This window comes from Budorcas taxicolor, chromosome 15 (assembly GCF_023091745.1).
Source record: "Budorcas taxicolor isolate Tak-1 chromosome 15, Takin1.1, whole genome shotgun sequence".
In the NCBI taxonomy this organism is placed as follows: domain Eukaryota; kingdom Metazoa; phylum Chordata; class Mammalia; order Artiodactyla; family Bovidae; genus Budorcas; species Budorcas taxicolor.
Window position 1 is genome coordinate 18907715 of NC_068924.1, and position 16101 is coordinate 18923815.

The following is a 16101-nucleotide window of genomic DNA, read 5'->3' on the forward strand; positions in this document are numbered from 1 at the left end:
AAAAGAAAAAAACAGAATTAAAAAGTGAGGACTGTTTAAGAGACCTTTCTGACAACACCAAGCATATTTATATTCACATCATAGGGGTCCTAAAAAAGAAAAGAAAGCAGAAAGGGGACAGAGACCATATTTCAAGACATAATAGCTAAAAACTTTCCTAACCTTGGAAAAGAAGCAGCCTCCCTAGTCAAGAAGGCAGTCTAAAACATGACCAACCCAAAGAGAACCACACCAATACACATTATAGTTAAAATGGCAAAAATTATAGATAAAAACAATATTTTTTTTTATTTTTGAGGGTTTTTTGTTTGTTTGTTTCTTGAGACAGGATTGTATTGTTATAAACTTCTCTCTTATAACTGCTTTTCCTGAATCCCATAGATTTTGAGTGGTCATGTTTTGATTGCCATCTGTTTAAGTGTTTTTTGTTTCCTCTTTAATTTCTTCAGTGATATCTTGGTTACTTAATAGCATATTGTTTTGCCTCCGTGTGTGTGTGTGTGTATGTTTACAATTCTTTTTTTCTGTAATTGGTTACTAATCTCATAGCATTTTGTTCAGAAAAAAAGCTTGATTAGAATCAATTTTTCTTAAGTTTACAGAGAGTTGGTTTGTGACCCAAGATGTGATCTATTCTGGAGAATGTTCTGTGTGCACTTGAGAAGAAAGTATTCTGCTGCTTTCAGATAGAATGTACTGTAAATATTAATTAAGTCTAGTTGGTCTAATGTGCCATTTAAGGTTTGTGTTTTCTTATTGATTTTTCTGAGATCTGTCCATAGTGTAAATGGAGATTTAGCCCCCAATTACTGTATTACTGTCTAATTTCCCTTTTATGGCTGTTGTGAAGTGTAAAAGTGTTAGTCGTTCAGTTGTGACCAACTCTCTGCTACCCCATGGACTGTAGACCACCAGTCTCCTCTGCCCTTGGGATTTCCCAGGCAAGAATACTGGAGTGGGTTTCCATTTCCTTCTCCAGTGGATATTTCCAACCCAGGGACTGAACCTGGGTCCCCTGCATTGGAGGCAGATTCTTTACGGTCTGACCCACCAGGTAAGGTAGCATTTGCCTTATGTATTGAGGTACACCTAATATTGGGTGTATAAATATTTACAATTGTTATTTCTTCTTCTTCTTGGATTGATCCCTTGATCATCATGTAATGTTCTTTCTTCTCTCTCTTTTTTTTTGCTTCAAACTCTTCTTCAATTGTTCTTTTTTACTCACTGTTTTTTCAAATTCATATTTTAATTTGAGGAAAATTGTTTTACAATATTGTGTTGGTTTCTGCCATGTATCAACATGAATCAGCCATAGGTATGCATATGTTCTCGCCCTCTTGAACTCCCTCCCACTTGCCAGCCCATCCTACTCCTCTAGGTTGTCACATACCACTGGACTTTTTCTTCCTGCATCATACAGAAAATTTCCACCATCTATCTAGTTTTATATATGGTAGTACATATATGTTTGAATGCTACAATCTCATTTCATCCAATCCACTCCCTTCTACCTTGTGACCGCAAGTCTCTTCTCTATGTATCTCCATTGCTGCCCTGAAGCTAGGTTCATCAGTACCAACTTTCTAGATTCCATATATGTCCATTAATATATGATATTTGTCTTTCTCTCTCTGACTTACTTCACTCTTTTTAATAGGCTCCAGATTCATCTACCTCATTAGAACTGAGTCAAATGCATTTCTTTTCATGGCTGGATAATATTCCATTGTGTATATGTATCACAACTTTTTTACTCATTCAACTATTCAGATACATCTTTGTTGTTTCCGTTTCCTAGTTTTTGTAAATAGTGCTGTGATGAAAATTGGGGTACACGTATCTTTTTTGACTATGGCTTCCTCAGGGTATATTCCCAATAATAGATTGCTGGGCCATATGGTACTTTTATTCTTAGTTTTGAAAGAAATCTCCATTCTGTTCTCCATAGTGGTTGCATCAGTTTACATTTCTACTAACAATGCAATTGGGTTCCCTTTTCTCCATACCCTCTCCAGCATTTATTATTTGTAGATTTATTTGATGACAGACATTCTGACCAGTATAAGGTGAAACCCCATTGCAGTTCTGTTTTGCATTTCTCTAATAATGAGCATGGAGAAGGCAATGGGACCCCACTCCAGTACTCTTGCCTGGAAAATCCCATGGACGGAGCAGCCTGGAAGGCTGCAGTTCATGGGGTTGCTGAGGGTCGGACACGACTGAGCAACTTCACTTTTACTTTTTACTTTCATGCATTGGAGAAGAAAATGGCAACCCATTCCAGTGTTCTTGCCTGGAGAACCCCAGGGATGGGGGAACCTGGTGGGCTGTCGTCTATGGGGTCGCACGGAGTCGGACACGACTGAAGCGACTTAGCAGCAGCAGCAATAATGAGCAATGTTGGCATTTTTCATGTGTTTATCATCCATCTCTATGTCTTCTTTGGAAAAATTTTATTTAGATCTTCTGCTCACTTAGATTAGGTTGTTTAACTGGTATTGAGTAGTATAAGTGGCAAGTAAATTTTGGAAATTTATCCTTTGTCAGTTGTTTCATTTGCTATGATTTTCTTTCATTCCAAGACCTGTCTTTTCATCATGCTTATGGTTTCCTTCACTGTTTAAACTTTTAAGTTCAATTAGTTCTCATTTGTTTATGTTTCATTTTATTTCATTACTCTGGGAGGTGAGTCATTAGAGGATCTTGCTGTGATCTATATCACTGAGTGTTCTGCCTATGTTTCTGTCTAAGACTGTTATAGTTTCTGGTATTACATATAGATCCTAGAGTCTGTGTTTGTGTATGATGTTAGGAAGTGCTTTGATTTCATTCTTTTACACAGAGCTGTCCAATTTTTCCAGCAGCACTCATTGAAGAGACTATCTTTTCTCCATTGTATATTCTTGTCTCCTTTGTCAAAGATAAGATGCTTACCTCTGGGCTTTCTATCTTGTTCCATTGGTCTATATTTCTGTTTTTGTGCCAGTACCATGTGTCTTGATGTTAGTAGCTTTGTTGTATGGCCTGAAGTCAAGAACCTCCAAGCTCCTCCAGCTCCATTCTGCTTTCTCAACATAGCTTTGCTATTCAGGGACTTTTGTATTTCCTTACAAATTGTGGAAAATTTTTGTTCTAGTTCTATGAAAAATACCTTTGGTATTTTGATAGGGATTATATTCAATCTATAGATTGATTTGGGTAGAATCATCATTTTCATAATATTGATTTTTCCATCCGAGAACATGGTATATCTCTCCATGGGTTTGTATTTTCTCTGATTTCTTTATTTAGTGTCATATTTTTCTGCATACAGGTCTTTTGTCTCTTTAGATAGGTTTATTTGTAGGTATTCCTTTCTTTTTATTACAATGGTGAATAGGATTGTTTCTTTAATTTCTTTTACTGAATTTTCATTGTTAGTATATGGGAATGCAAATGATTTATGTGTATGGATTTTATATCCTATGGCATTACTCTATTCATTGATTAGCTCTAATAATTTTCTGGTGGCATCTTTAGGGTTTTATATGTATAGAATTATGTTATCTGGAAACAGTGAGAGTTTTGCTTCTTCTTTAACATTCTTGGTTCTTTTTCTTCTCTGATTGCCTTAACTAGGACTTCCAAAACTATATTGAATAATAGTGGTGAGGTTGGGCACCCTTGTCTTGTTCCTTATGTCAGAGAATATGCTTTCAATTTTCCACCATTGCAAATAATGTTTGCTGTGCGTTTGTCATATATAGCCTTTATTATGTTGAGGTATATTCATTCCATGTCCACTTTCAGAAAATTCTTATCATAAATGGGTGCTGAATGTTGTCAAAACCTTTCTCTCAATACTTTGACAACCTTATGTGAAGAGTTGACTCATTGGAAAAGACCCTGATGCTGGGAGGGATTGGGGGCAGGAGGAAAAGGGAATGACAGAGGATGAAATGGCTGGATGGATGACATCACCACCTCGATGGACGTGAGTTTAAGTGAACTCCTGGAGTTGGTGATGGACAGGGAGGCCAGGCATGCTGCGATTCATGGGGTCACAAATAGTAGGACACGACTGAGTGCCTGAACTAAAAGCTACTCTGCATCTGTTTAGATGATCATATGTTTTTGCCTTTCAATTTGTTAACGGTGTATCACATTGTTTGATTTGCACATGTTGAAGAGTCCTTGCATCCCTGGGATAAAGCCTATTTGGTCATGATGTATGATTTTTTAATATGTTGCTGGATTCTGTTTGTTAGAATTTTGTTGAGAATTTTTGAATCCATGTTCATCAGTGTTATTGGCTTGTAATTTTCTTCTTTGTGACATTTTTTTCTGGCTTTGCTATCAGGGTGATGGTGACCTCATAAAATGAATTTTTCCGTTTTCTTTCCTCTGCAATTTTCTGGAAGAATTTGACCAGAATATCTGATAGTTCTTCACTAAACTTTTGTTAGAATTCAGCTGTGAAGACTTCTGGCCCTGGACTTTTGTTTGTTGGAAGATTTTTTATTATAGTTTCGATTTCCATGCTTGTGTTTTGTCTGTTCATATTTTCTATTTCTTCCTGGTTCAGTTTTGGAAGGTTACAATTTTCTAAGAATGTATCCATTTCTTCCAAGTCGTTCATTTTATTGGCATATACTGGCTCATAGCAGTCTCTTTTGATCCTTTGTATTTCTGTGTTGTCTCTAGTATCTGTTTTGTTTGTTTTTTTTTTCATTTCCAATTTTATTGATTTGAATCTACTCCTTTTTTTTCCCTTGATGAACCTGGCTAATGCTTTTTCAATTTAGTTTATCCTCTCGAAGAACTGGCTTTTAGTTTTATTGATTTTTGCTATTGCCTCCTTCATTTCTTTTTCATTTATATCTGCTCTGATTTTTTTTCCTTTTACTAACTGAGGTTTTTTTAATCTCATTTTTGAAGTCTCTTTAGGTGTAAAGTTAGTTTCTTTATTTGATTTCTCTCTTGTTTCCTGAGGTAGAGTTGAATTGCTATAAACTATCCTCAGCACTGCTGTGTCTCATAGGTTTGAGTTACTGTGTTTACACTGTTATTTGCCTCTATTTTTCAGTTTCTCTTTGATTTCTTTAGTGACCTCTTAGTTATTTAGAATCATATTGTTTAGCCTCCATGTGTTTGCATCTTTTATAGTTTTTTTTTTTTTTTTGCTGTAGTTGATATCTAATCTTATTATGTTGTGGTCAGAAAAGATTCTGGAAATTATTTTAATTTTTAGAAATTTACCAAGGCTTGATTTGTGACTCTTGATGTGATCTCTCCTGGAGAATGTTCCATGTGTACTTGAGAAAAACTTGAAATCTACTGATTTGGGATGATATGACCTGTAGACATCGATTAGGTTCAACTGGTCCAATGCATCATTTAAAGGTTGGTTTCTTTATCAATTTTCTGTCTATAAGATCTATCCATTGATGTAAGTGTGTTATTAAGGTCTCTCACTATTATTGTGTTACCTCCAACTTTTCCTTTGACTGTTGTCAACATTTGCTTACACACTAAGAAGGTCCTATATTGGGTGAATATATATTGATAGTTGTTTTAACATCTTATTGGGTTGATCCTTTGATCATTATATAGTGTTCTTCTTTGTTTCTTGTAATGGTTTTTATTTTAAAGTCTTTATTCAATATGAGCACTACTATACCTGCTTTCTTTTATTTCTATTTGCATAGACTACCTTTGTCCATAATACCTATGTCCTCACTTTCAGCATATATTTGTCCCTAGGGCTGAGGTGTGTCTTTTGTATACAGCATATATATGGGTCTGATTTTTGTATCCATTCAGCCAATCTGTGTCTTTCTGCTGGAACATTAATCTATTTCTATTTAAGATAATTATACATGTATGATCCTATTACCACCATTTACTTTTATTGTTTTGGGTTTGTATTTGTAGGGCTTTTCTTTCTCTAGTATTTCTGGTCTAGAGAAGTTCCTTTAGCATTTGTTATAGAGCTGATTTGGTGGTGCTGAATTTTCTTAAGTTTAGCTTGTCTCTAAAACTTTTGATTCTTCCTTTGAATCTGAATGAGATCTTTGTTGGATACATTAATATTTGCTGTAGGTTTTTTCCTTTCATCACTTAAAGTATATCCTTCTTCTGTTGAAAAATCTGCTGTTAGGCTTATGGAGATTCCCTTCTGTGTTATTTGTTGCTTTTCCCTTGCTGCTTTTAATATTGGCTCTTTGTGTTTAATTTTGGTGTTGTTGTTAATATGTGTCTGGTGTATTTCTTCTTGAGTTTATTCTGTATGGGACTCTCTACAGAAGAGAACTTGTGTGGCTTCCTGAACTTGTGTGGTTATTTTCTTTTCTGTGCTAGGGAAGTTTTTGACTATCAGTTCAGTTCAGTCATTCAGTCGTGTCTGACTCTTTGCAACCCCATGAATCGCAGCATGCCAGGCCTCCCTGTCCATCACCAATTCCCGGAGTTCACTCAGACTCATGTCCATTGAGTCAGTGATGCCATCCAGCCATCTCATCCTCTGTCGTCCCCTTCTCCTCCTGCCACCAATCCCTCCCAGCATCAGTCTTTTCCAATGAGTCAACTCTTCACATGAGGTGGCCAAAGTACTGGAGTTTCAGCTTTAGCAGCATTCCTTCCAAAGAAATCCCAGGGCCGATCTCCTTCAGAATGGACAGGTTGAATCTCCTTGCAGTCCAAGGGACTCTCAAGAGTCTTCTCGAACACCACAGTTCAAAAGCATCAATTCTTTGGCACTCAGCCTTCTTCACAGTCCAACTCTCACACTCATACATGAATACTGGAGAAACCATAGCCTTGACTAGACGGACCTTAGTCGGCAAAGTAATGTCTCTGCTTTTGAATATGCTATCTAGGTTGGTCATAACTTTTTTAAGAGTAAGCGTCTTTTAATTTCATGGCTGTAGTCACCATCTGCAGTGATTTTGGAGCCCAACAAAGTAAAGTCTGACACTGGTTCCACTGTTTCCCAATCTATTTCCCATGAAGTGGTGGGACCAGATGCCATGATCTTTGTTTTCTGAATGTTGAGCTTTAAGCCAACTTTTTTACTCTCCACTTTCACTTTCATCAAGAGGCTTTTTAGTTCCTCTTCACTTTCTGCCATAAGGGTGGTATCATCTGCATATCTGAGGTTATTGATATGTCTCCCAGCAGTCTTGATTCCAGCTTGTGTTTACTCCAGTCCAGCATTTCTCATGATGTACTCTGCATATAAGTTAAATAAGCAGGGTGACAATATACAGCCTTGACGTACTCCTTTTCCTATTTGGAACCAGTCTGTTGTTCCATGTCCAGTTCTAACTGTTGCTTCCTGACCTGCATACAGATTTCTCAAGAGGCAGGTCAGGTGGTCTGGTATTCCCATCTCTTGATGAATTTTCCACAGTTTATTGTGATCCACACAGTCAAAGGCTTTGGCATGGTCAATAAAGCCTCAAATATTTTCTCATACCCTTTCTTTTTCTTCTCTTCTTCTTGAATGGTATAATTCCACTGTTTGTACACTCAATGTTGCCCTAGTTGTCTCTGAGACTGTCCTAATTTTTTTTACTTTTTTTTTTTTTAAATTCTACCGTGCTTCAGTCATTTCTACCATTCTACCTTCCAGTTCACTTATCTGTTCTTCCTCAGTTATTCTGCTACTGGTTCCCTCTAGTGTACTTTTAATCTCATTTATTGTGTTGTTTGTTGTTGAATATCTGTTCTTTAATTCTTCTAGATCCTTGTTAAACATTTCTTATATCTTCTTGATCTCTACCTCCAGCATATTTGTCTGTGCCTCATTTTATTTCCATTATTTTGGATCATCTTTACTATCATCACTCTGATTTTTTTCAGGTATACTGCTTATTTCCTCTTCATTTGTTTGATCTTGTGGATTTTTACCATGGTCGCTCATCTGCTGTATATTTCTCTGTCTTTTCTTTTTTTTTTAATTTACTGGTTCCTGGTCTCCTTTCTCCTGGAAGGTCATAGCTCCTCCTAGTTGTGAATTCTGCCTGCTGTGGGTTGGGTTGGACCAGTACCTCGTGAAGCTTTCCTGGTCGGGGGGACTTGTGTCTGAATCCTGGTATATGGAGCTGGATCTTGTCTCTCTCTAAGGCAGTGCTATGTCCAGTAGTATGTTTGGTGGGCTTCACATGGCTTTCTCTAGCCTTTCTGCTAATAGCCAGGGTTGTGTCCCTATTTTCTGAAGTTTTGGCATAAGGTGTCTGGTATTGGAGCTTGCTGCCCTTGGGTGGTACTTGGTCTTAGTGCTGAGATGGAAGCATTTGGGAGAGTTCTTACTGATTAATGCTCTATTGGGTCAGCAGTCCTCCAGTGGCCTAAATTCCTGGACTCGGGTTTCCCACCTCAGGGCTCAGGCCCAACTCCTTGCTGAAACATTAAGACTTTACACACCACACAACACAGAAGATAAAACTCGAAGACTAATGGTGAAACAACACTCAACAGCCAAGAACACCCAAAGGGACTCATAGTCTTACAAAGAAAAAAGAAGTGAGAGAAAAGGAGAAAAAAGGAGAAAAACAGGAGTTGATAAAGAAGAAAGGTATCATATCTCTATATAAACCCCTAAATGAAAATAAATTCTAAAAGTTAGAGTAGCAAAAATGCAAAATCAAAAACATGGAAAAAATGCAGCATAACTAAACAGTATCGTAAAGATAAAAATAAAATGAATTTAATAATAGGGTGTTTTTAAAAAAGGAAAAAGTTGGCCATAAAAATATAAGTTAAAGGAATAATAAAGAAAAACATTAAAATAACATAAAAAAGGAAAATTATATATAGAGTGGTAGCAAAAAGAATGTCCTTATTCTTCCTCCATATTCTTTTCCACACAGTGTGCTCCAGTCAATCTGCTTACTCAGAAAGTCCTCCAACATATCTAGGAAGGTCTTTGGACGTGTTATGGGCAATGTTTGGTCACCTCAGCCTCTAATCTTGCCTTACTTCAGCTTGTACTTCTTTCCTGAGTTCACACTCAGAAACTCCTGTAATATATCTAGGAAGATCTCTGGACATGTTGTGGGCAGTGTTGGGTCACCTCAGACTCTAATCTTGTCTTACTTCAGCTTGTACTTTTCCCCAGGGTCCATAATTGCCCCTCAAGTACACAGTCTTAGGCTAACTGTGGGATTTAACCTGCTGCACCTGAGTCTGCAGAACAAATTTCCTGCCTCTTCTTAGGTTACACATCCCCTAGTGTTTCTCTTTGGCTTTGGCCCTGCCTCTACCTGTAGGCCACCCTCCAGTGGCAGCTCCCTGCCCAGACAAGAGGGTGTGAAGACTGATACTTGTTAGGCTCAGTCAGGCAGGCGAGAGAGAGGGGTATGGCCACAACATTTTGGATGTATGGAGTGTCTGTGGTGGTAGAGACCTGCTGGATATTGTTACAGTCTGAAACAGCCTGTGTGGTATCCCAGAGGAATTGGCCCCCAGTTGTTTGTTCCTAGGAAGAACCAAGCTGTTTAGGTTTCCAGCAAGTTATGGGCAGTAACCAGGGCCTACTCCCAGCTTGGTGGCAGCTACAATCATTGGAGTTGAAGCTGCAGCAGTGGCATTTTGTCCGCTGCCTCAGTCACTCTACTTGGCTTTGGCAGTGGCTTGTGGCTTTTGTTTCCCACTGTGTGATCATAAACTATAGTGATGTCTACTTCTGTCACTGCCACTGGAACTCATGATGACCTTGATGATTGACACTGGGCACATAACTCTTGATGTGAGTGCACAGAATTAGAGCATCCCCAGTGGCAGCCACCTCTTGCTTCCCTGGGCAGTACAGGCTTTCCTCTGGACTCTCTCAGCTGTGTTGTACTATCCCTTCAAATACTGTCAAGGTGGTCAATCCCATTTTGCTCCCTGAGGTCTGATCCTGAAATCTGAGTCTGAGCACCCAACCCCACTTTCTGTGGGTGCAGGATTGCAAGAAGCTTCTGTGCTGGGAACTGCTATTTGGCAATAATCTCTGTGATGAATTTTCTGTTTTGCCTCTGTACTACCTGTTTCTGCATTACTCTCTGAGGTTCCAAAGTTCCCCAATGTTCCAATTGTGAGAGGGTTTCTGAGTGTGTGAAAACTTTTCCTTCTTCTTGACTCCCTTCCAGGGTGCAGGTCCCCATCCTGAAACCCATTGTCTCTTTTTTCATCTTTATCTTTGCCCTATCAAAGATGTTCTTTTCATTATATGGGACTGGAATGCAAAAGCAGGAAGTCAAGAAACACAGAGAGTAACAGGAAAATTTGGCCTTGGAGTTCGGAATGAAGCAGGGCAAAGGCTTATAGAGTTTTGCCAAGAGAATACACTGGTCATAGCAAACACCATCTTCCAACAATGCAAGAGAAGACTCTACATTTGGACATTACCAGATGGTCAATACCGAAATCAGATTGATTATATTCTTTGCAGCCAAAGATGGAGAATCTCTATACAGTCAGCAAAAACCAGACCAGGAGCTGACTGTGGCTCAGGTCATGAACTCCTTATTGACAAATTCAGACTGAAATTGAAGAAAGTAGAGAAAATCACTAGACCATTCAGGTATGACCTAAATCAAATCCCTTATGACTATAGGGTGGAAGTGAGAAATAGATTTAAGGGACTAGATCTGATAGATAGAGTGCCTGACCAACTATGGACAGAGATTCATGACCTTGTACAGGAGAAAGGAATCAAGACCATCCCCAAGAAAAAGAAATGCAAAAAACAAACTGGCTGTCTGAGGAGGACTTACAAATAGCTGTGAAAAGAAGGGAAGTGAAAAGCAAAGGAGGAAAGGAAAGATATACCCATTTGAATGCAGAGTTCCAAAGAATAGCAAAGAGAGATAAGAAAGCCTTCCTCAGTGATCAATGCAAAGAAATAGAGGAAAGCAACAGAATGGGAAAGAATAGAGATCTCTTCAAGAAAATTACAGATATCAAGGGAACATTTCATGCAAAGATGGGCTCAATAGAGGACAGAAACTGTAGGGACCTAATAGAAGGAGAAAATATTAAGAAAAGGTGACAAAAATACACAGAAGAACTGTACAAAAAAGATCTTCACGACCCAGATAATCACAATGGTGTGATCATTCACCTAGAGGCAGATATCCTGGAATGTGAAGTCAAATGGGCCTTAAGAAGCATCACTACGAACAAAGCTAGTGGAGGTAATGGCATTCCAGTTGAGCTCTTTCAAATCCTGAAAGATGATGCTGTGAAAGTGCTGTCCTCAATATGCCAGCAAATTTGGAAAACTCAGTAGTGGCCACAGGACTGGAAGAGGTCACTTTTCATTTCAATTCCAAAGAAAGGCAATGCAAAAGAATGCTCAAGCTACTGCACAATTGCACTCATCTCACATGCTAGTAAAGGATGCTCAAAATTCTCCAAGCTACACTTCAGCAATACATGAACCACGAACTTCCAGATGTTCAAGCTGGTTTTAGAAAAGGCAGAGGAAGCAGAGATCAAATTGCCAACATCCACTGGATCATCGCAAAAGCAAGAGAGTTCCAGAAAAACATCTATTTCTGCTTTATTGACTATGCCAAACCCTTTGACTGTGTGGATCATAATAAACTGTGGAAAACTCTGCAAGAGATGGGAATATCAGATCACCTGACCTCCCTCTTCAGAAACCTATATGAAGGTCAGGATGTAACAGTTAGAACTGGACATGGACCAACAGACTGGTTCCAAATAGGAAAAGGAGTACGTCAAGGCTGCCTATTGTCACCCTACTTATTTAACTTATATGCAGAGTACATCATGAGAAATGCTGGGCTGGAAGAAGCACAAGCTGGAAATAAGATTGCCGGGACAAATATCAATAACCTCAGATATGCAGATGATACCACCCTTATGGCAGAAAGTGAAGAAGAACTAAAGAGCCTCTTGATGAAAGTGAAGGAGGAGAGTGAAAACCTTGGCTTAACGCTCAACATTCACAAAACTAAGATCATGGCATCTGGTCCCATCACTACATGGGAAATAGATGGGGAAACAGTGTCAGACTTTGTTTTTCTGGTCTCCAAAATCACTGCAGATGGTGCCTGCAGCCATGAAATTAAAAGACACTTAATTTTATTTCCAGTATTCTGGGAGGTAGATCATAGAGGATCCTGCTGTGATTTATGTCAGAGAGTGTTTTGCCTATGTTCTCCTCTAGGAGTTTTATAGTTTTCAGTCTTATGTTTAGATCTTTAATCCATTTTGAGTTTATTTTTGTGTATGGTGTTAGAAAGTGATCTAGTTTCATTCTTTTACAAGTGGTTGACCAGTTTTCTCAGCACCACTTATTAAAGAAATTATCTTTGCTCCATTATATATTCTTGCCACCTTTGTCGAAGATAAGGGGTCCATCGGTGTGTGGATTTATCTCTGGTCTTTCTATTTTGTTCCATTGATCTATATTTCTGTCTTTGTGCCAGTACCATACTGTCTTGATGACTGTGGCTTTGTAGTAGAGCCTGAAATCATGCATGTCGATTCCTCTATTTCCATTCTTCTTTCTCATGATTGCTTTGGTTACTTGAGGTTTTATGTATTTCCATACAAATTGTGAAATTATTTGTTCTAGCTCTGTGAAAAATACCGCTGGTAGTTTGATAGGGATTGCATTGAATCTGTAGATTACTTTGAGTAGTATATTCATTTTCACTATATAGATTCTTCCGATCCATGAACATGGTATATTTCTCCATCTATTAGTGTCCTCTTTGATTTCTTTCATCAGTGTTTTATAATTTTCTATATATAGGTCTTTAGTTATGGGATTTAATTAAAATTAAAAGCTTCTGCACAACAAAGGAAACTACAAGCAAGGTGAAAAGACGGCCTTCTGAACGGGAGAAAATAATAGCAAATGAAGCAACTGACAAACAACTAATCTCAAAAATATACAAGCAACTTATGCAGCTTAATTCCAGAAAAATAAAAGACCCAATCAAAAAATGGGCCAAAGAAATAAATAGACATTTCTCCAAACAAGACATACAGATGGCTAACAAACACATGAAAAGATGCTTAACGTCACTCATTATCAGAGAAATGCATATCAAAACCACAATGAGGTATCATTTCATGCCATTCAGAATGGCAGCAATCCAAAAGTCTACAAGCAATAAATGCTGGAGAGGGTGTGGAGAAAAGGGAACCCTCTTACACTGTTGGTGGGAATGCAAACTAGTACAGCCACTATGGAGAACAGTGTGGAGATTCCTTAAAAAATTGCAAATAGAACTGCCTTATGACCCAGCAATCCCACTGCTGGGCATACACACCGAGGAAACCAGAATTGAAAGAGACACGTGTATCCCAATGTTTATTGCAGCACTGTTTATAATAGCCAGGATATGGAAACAACCTAGATGTCCATCAGCAGATGAATGGATATGAAAGCTGTGGTACATATACACAATGGAGTATTACTCAGCCATTAAAAAGACTACATTTGAATCAGTTCTAATGAGGTGGATGAGACTGGGGCCGATTATACAGAGTGAAGTAAGCCAGAAAGAAAAACACCAATACAGTATACTAACACATATATATGAAATTTAGAAAGATGGTAGTGATAACCCTGTATGCAAGACCGCAAAAGAGACACAGATGTATAGAACGGACTTTGGGACTCTGTGGGAGAGGGAGAGGGTGGGATGATTTGGGAAAATGGCATTGAAACATGTATACTATCATGTAAGAAACGAACCACCAATCTATGTTCAATACAGGATATAGGATGCTTGGGGCTGGTGCACAGGGATGATCCAGAGAGATGATATGGGGTGGGTAGTGGGAGTGGGGTTCAGGATTGGGAACTCATGTACACCCGTGGCTGATTCATGTCAATGTATGGCAAAACCAATACAGTATTGTAAAGCAAAATAAAGTAAAAATAAAAAATTAAAAAAATAATTATAAAAGACAGTTACTCCTTGAAAGGAAAGTTATGACCAACCTAGACAGCATATTAAAAAGTAGAGACATTATTTTGTCAACAAACGTCCATCTACTCAAGGCTATGATTTTTCCAGTGGTCATGTATGGATGTGAGAGTTGGACTATAAAGAAAACTGAGCACAGAAGAATTGATGCTTTTGAACTGTGGTGTTGGATAAGACTCTTGAGAGTCCCTTGGACTGCAAGGAGAGTCAACCAGTCCATCTTAAAGGAGATCAGTCCTGAGTGTTCATTGGAAGGACTGATATTGAAGCTGAAACTCCAATACTTTGGGCACCTAATGCGAAGAGCTGACTCTTTTGGGAAGACCCTGATGCTGGGAAAGATTGAGGGCAGGAGGAGGAGGGGAAGACAGAGGATGAGATGGTTGGATGGCATCACCGACTCGATGGACATGGGTTTGGGTGGGCTCCAGGAGTTGGTGATGGACAGGGAGACCTGGCGTGCTGCACTTCATGGGGTCACAAAGGGTAAGACACGACTGAGAGACTGAACTTACCTACTGACTATCTCATTCAGAAGAGATTTGCTTGGCTTTTTGGAAGTCTGGAATCCTCTGCCAGGCTTCAGAAGGTGTTTTGTAGGAGTTGTTCCACATGCAGATGGTTTTTAGTATACTTGTGGGGGAGGGAACATGATCTCCCCAACGTATTCCTTTGCCATCTTGAAGGTCTCCCTTTCTTGTCTTTTGTAATAGTGTTTATTTTAAAATCTACTTTGTCTTGTATGAGTATTGCTACTCCAGCTTTCTTTTGTTGTCCATTTGCATAGAATATCTTTTTCTATCCCCTCCCTTTTTGTCTGTATGTGTCCCTAGGTCTGAAGTGGGCCTTGTAAACAGGCAATCTACCTGAAAAAGAATGCAGACTAATGGCAGTAAAGATGAAATTCCAATAATCTTGGTATTTTCTGAGATTCCAAGATCTCAGAAATAGGATGGAGGCATGGATCAAGATAATTCAGAAAACATTTAATAAAAACCTGGAAGGACTGACAATTAGTGATGAACAACACAGTAACTGAAATGAAAAATTCACTAGATGGAATCAATAGCAGAATAACTGAGGAAGAACAGATACATGTGTCAGAAGATATAATGGTGGAAATAACTGTCAAAGAGCAGAATAAAAACAGATGAGGGCAGCATCAAAGACTCCTGGGACAGTAAATGAGCCAACATTTGAATGATAAGAGTATGCATAATACCTCAAAATACAAGTGGGTCTTGTATTTTTATTCATTTAGCTAATCTATGTCTTTTGGTTGAGGCATTTAATCTATTTAATGTCATTATGAACATGTATCTATCACATTTTAAGATTGTTTGGGATTTGATATGTAGGTTTTTTCTTCCCTTTGGGTATCCCACCAAGAGAAGTTCCTTTTGTATTTGTTGTAAAACTGGTTTGGTAGTCTTGAATTCTCTTAACTCTTACTTGTATGTAAAGTTTTGATTTTTCTGTCAAAGCTGAATAATGTTCTTGTTGGTTAGTATATATTGTTTGTAGGTTTTTGCCTTTCATTATTTTAACTATGTCCTGTCACTCCCTTCTGGCCTGCAGACTTTCTGCTGAAAAATCAGCTGATAACCTTATTGGGATTCCCTTGTATACTATTTGTTGCTTTCCCCTTGCTGCTTTTAATACCTTTTTTTTGTGTTTAATTTGTGTTAGTTTGACTAATGTATCTCAGCATGTATGGGATTCTCTGCACTTTCTTGACTTGAGTGACTATATCCTTTCCCATGTTAGGTAAGTTTTTCACTATAATCTCTTCAAATACTTTCTCAGACCTTTTTTCTTTCTTTTTATCTTCTCATACACCTATCATTCAAATGTTGGCTCATTTAATGTCCCAGGAGTTTCTGATGCTGCCCTCATCTGTTTTTATTCTGCTCTTTGACAGTTATTTCCACCATTATATCTTTTGACACATGTATCTGTTCTTCCTCAGTTATTCTGCTATTGATTCCATCTAGTGAATTTTTCATTTCAGTTACTGTGTTGTTCATCACGAATTGTTGTCAGTCCTTCCAGGTTTTTATTAAATGTTTCCTGAATTATCTTGATCCATGCCTCCATCCTATTTCTGAGATCTTGGAATCTCAGAAAATACCAAGATTATTAGAATCTCATCTTTACT